Here is a 5,098-nt window from a genome sequence, read left to right on the forward strand (position 1 = left end):
TATATATAAGGAAGCCGATATTTTTAAAAATGAAACGAAATTTAAATAGGTGATGAGATTTTATGTTTGGTGAATGTTTAAGGCCGACAAGCTTACCTTACCAGCACCAACTCACACTATTTCACTCTAGACGAAGTCAAAGTAGCCCCCTACATTTACATACATAAGATAGGAGTTATCATATCATATTCATATAGCATGATAGCATCCAAGATCCTAAGCCAAAATGTACATGACGCTCAGATCTAACACCTGTCCCACTGGCCCCCACGTGTCACCATCACATTCATCCATTCATATCTCATGTAAGATACGCATGTTTCACATCATTCCAATTCCAACTCTCTCTCTCTCTCTCTTCCTATCATGGCAATATAGCTTTCATCACCTCATGCAACATGCAAAGCTACTATAGTAGTCAAATTATGCATCCATACATGAAATTAACAAATTAGTGGGAACTGGAAACCTTCTGCATTTTAATAATATTAATAAAATAAATGAAATAATTCATTTAGATCATATTAGTTGAATATTCAGTTTATGGTTTGTTCATGTATGCACTGATCGTTGGTTCCCTGGTGGAGGGTTAGGTCTACGTCATTATTTTCGGTGTCCAGATTCTCTTGTTTGGAATCTGTCTCCACATGACCCTCCTCAGGGGATCTGTCCGCCATCACTGGTTGATCTCTCGGGTCCCCGGCAACGGCGCCAATGTTACGATAGATAACTGGAAATTAATGGGCTAGATGGTATTGGTTGGCCCAAACGTATGAAAGAGGAGGCCTGCAAGTGGGTTGACGATCCACTGGCTCCGTCCGACTTGTTCGTGAGAGGAGAGGGGGTGGTACCTGCAAAAACACTCCGATGCCAAAGTCAGCAAAGGGAGCAAAACAGGTCTAGAAAGTATTGGACTTCTTAGAGATACCTGAGAGGTGTCAGTGTATTTATAGGGATAAACCTATAACCACCGTTGAAGTAGTTCCACCTTTCAAGGGGAATAACCGTCTCTTTATCTTAGGGAGGTTGAGATATGGCTCCTGGAAGTGGTTAGAGAGATTCTAGGGGCAATTATTTTCTTGAGGGAGGGTTTATCTGCCAGCTAGTCCTCGTACCGACTTCTTTAGAGCAAGTCGTGAAGATAGCCGACTTCGTATCTGGTTGGTGTAATGAAAGGCTCAACCCTTTTGGGTTGGGCCTTTTTACTTGGATCCTGAGCCTTAGCGTTGGGAAATACATAAAAATCTAAAATATTCATTAAAAAAAAAGTGTTAAAATAGTGTATGGTAAATTGAGTATAAGAGCGTTCAGGGTGTGGGTTCACAAAACTTAGGGATTGTGTCCCCACCATTACCCGTTGATGATGATGAATTATTGTTTATGATGTTTGCGTGATTGACGTTGAAATGCATAATTTTCAATTGGTTTGCTAGCTTTGGGAGAGATCTATCCGAATCTTACTAACTACGAGAGTGAGAGAGCTTTCTATACTCTTGTAGTCTCCCACTTAATTAAAAACCATAATTATTAATCATCATCATAATGCCTTGCCAATATTCATCATACAAATTTACAAAATAAAAAAATAATAATAATCAACATCAACAAAGTAATAAAGCCTTATTCAATTATCAAGTCTTCGTCTCAACTCCTAATGTGACCCACCTTGTCCCCCCTTCTAGGGTCTGTTTTTTTCAAAGCCCTCCTAAATTAGTCAAAATTTTTCATTGGAAGAAAATAAAAATCTTAGATTTCCTTAATATATAGATAGATCACTTTTGGAGTGAAAGGTGAATTTTATGTTGAGCCGATTATTATTAGTGATCATTAGCAAAATCTACTTCAAATGCCAAATCAATTCTGCCCAAAAAATAAAATGAAAAAAAAAATTAAGTACTTTGTCTCGAACTATCATAATAGAAATTACTTTACTACTATATATTGTAATTATAATTATTAATTAAACACAATAATGACCCGCTTATTTAGATTATTCAACATACTTTATTCATGACAACTAAACCGCCAATATTTACGATTAGTTTTGGGCTTTCTTTTTTTTTTTTAATCAAAGATATGAGACTCGAATCCGCAACCTCTTAATTGAGTATGGAGAGACTATGTCATTTGAGCTATTACTCATTCGCAGTTTTGGGTTTCCTTGACCTTCATTAATTCACGCTATTTTATTTTTAATTGATTCTTCTCAATATTAAACCGTCTTTTTTTTTTCCAGCAATAAGACAAAATTAAGTCCCAAAGCATCAAATCTTGAATATTCTCACTCTCAACCTTATTTCTGCGTTCAATTTCGTGCTTGAGTGTTCTATTAAAATTTCTACTCAATTTGCGTAAACATGTTGAAAAAATGCAATTTTCTATAATAATGCTCATTCAATTTATTATGCCTTATTATGCTGGGCTTCAATAATTAAATCCCATAAAATTGTATCGAAAATACCCTAATGAACTCTAAAATCAATTATTGCTCCATTGTCAATCAGGTTGACCCATTATGATACCTTCATCTTCATTATATTCAACTAGACTTATATGTATGTATAAAATAATGATCAGCAATTAGGTCTGGAGATCACTTCCTTTAATTATTCTATTCTATTCATCTTTCTTCATTTATTTAAGAGAAAGTTTCCTGTAATTTCTGTTCGGATATAAAAGGACTTTAGCCCCTCGAATAAGAAATATCTTGCATATAGTACTATTAATATATTCAAAAATATTTAGAAGATAATAAAATTAAATCAACTCAAAACAGCTTAAAAATATTTTATTTTGTATAATTTAATTATTGTTTAATTTATTTTATATTTTTTAACTATTACCAGAGCATAATATCCATAATATATTATAGTGGATTGCTTAAACGTCGAGTGTCTTTTACAAAGTTCATTTTAAGATGGTTGAATTTTATTTATTTGTTCAAAAAGGTAAAAACTCGATCTATATATAAATGCTGATAAGCTTTTATAAACCTGGAGTTGTGAAAGAAAAATAATAAATGGTTATATAGTACTATATACTACACCTAACAAAAAGCTTTGTGCTTTATATATATATATATGCAGATCCAACAATGATACGATATTTCAAGTTGCAAAAACCAGAATTGGACCACTCCCACTTCAATCGCACTATATATAATGCTAAAGGAATCAGCTCAGCTTAACACTAACATCACAGAAAACATATATGTTAATGGAATGGTTAACGATGCGAGTGTGAGAAGCGTATAAAATTAATCCGAGATCAAAAAAAATAAAAAATTTATAAGATAAAAAAATCTATAAACTGAACATTTTAAAATTTTAAATTAGATACAGTGTTTTCTCATCTTATATTTTATCACTTGTTTCCGTCTCAAATTTCTCTAATAATCAAAACCTCTCTATGGTGGTCGAACAGGAATTTATGGTCTCATTCATCATAAAAGAAGATGAAATATAATATGAATGGCGGTGTTCTCTTAATTAGAGCAATCACTACTACTTGTAATTGGGACCACTAATGACTAGTGAATACTGAATAGTATCAACCGGTACCAATATTTGTCCTTATCCTATATATGTTATTGCCATCTACAAATTAAATGGCTTTAATTTCATTAATTTGTTTTCTAATGCCAAGTATTCCCCTACTTTAATTTCTTTGCTTACAGTATTGTCTGATACCGCATGTACATGTTCCTAGGTCCAATTCATGTATTCTGTCGAAAAAGTTAGTTCATCAACTCATTTTATTTGAGATCATGATTAAACTGTACTCCTCTGTTGTTAACATAATAAAATCATCACATTTTCCATGACTTTGGAAGTTGTATATATATTAAGGTGCTGAACTTATTACCTAACATTATTGGTATGTAGTGCATCCTTTGTGTGACTGATTCATGCATCCACCTAATAAACTTGTGGAATTGTCATAACATGTAGTAGCTAGGGGGGTCAAGTACTTACAGTTTAGGATTTGTGACACCCGAGAAAAATTAAAATAGTGTCCTAGCTAGCTAGCAAGTTAGAGCTATGATTTTATAGATATCTTACTATTAATAATAATTTAAATTTTAAAGCAGTAGTGAAAAGATGTAGACAAATTAAAACGTACAGATTGGGGTAGAAAACAAAAGACGAAGTAGCATGTTGTTATAGGTTGAAAATTCTCAAGGTAGGGCATAGCTAGTAAGAAAGGAAGAATTAATGGCATTGAGAGTAGAGAAGCTAAGGTCATGGTTTGAACATGTAGCTAGGCATATGAACTCAAGTGATATATCTCCGATCCCATGATGGGTGATAAGTGATAACACATGGGAAGCTACACATATGATTGGCTCCACACTAATTTAACAAAACCAAACATAGGTAGGTGCTACCCACATTGGGACCACACATGCAATTGTTGTTGCACTTGTCCCCACATGAACTCTTCAATCTATAGCATGAATGTAAGTTCAAGATAATCAAATATTTGTCTAATCACAACTTTTACAACTCCTATTCATTCTTCACAATTATATGTCTTCTTATTAACACTAAATTTGGGTTTTCACTTTTTTTTTTTTTTGAGAAAAAGATAAATAGGTCTGACTTTTTGTTCCATGAACATTTTCGTTCTTGACTATTGAAAAATACTTTTAAGTCTCTGATTTTCACAAAATTTGGACGGATCAGTCTCTCCGTCAGGGACTAATCCGTCCAAATGCCTCCATCAGAGACTGATCCGTCCAAGTTTTGTGAAGGTCAGAAACTTAAAAGTATTTTTCAATGGTCGGAGACAAAAATGTCTGCGGAGCAAAAAGTCAATGATCTATTTGTCTTTTTTTTTTAAATTTCATCCTTATAAATTGTCTTTCAACTAGTTGTATGTGTGACTTCAATGTCATGAATTTAATAAAGTAATAAAATTAGTCCCAATATATTTATTTTGTTGACAAAGTCAATACAATGTTAATTATTCGACTAATAACTAATTTTTTTAGTAGTTTTTTAAAATCTTTATAGATGACACAATTTAAAAGATGATAACTTTTCACTCAGTTACACTCACAAATTTCATAAGTTTTGATTTGTAACTAAAAACATGT

Source organism: Arachis ipaensis, chromosome B09 (genome assembly GCF_000816755.2).
Source record: "Arachis ipaensis cultivar K30076 chromosome B09, Araip1.1, whole genome shotgun sequence".
In the NCBI taxonomy this organism is placed as follows: Eukaryota; Viridiplantae; Streptophyta; class Magnoliopsida; order Fabales; family Fabaceae; genus Arachis; species Arachis ipaensis.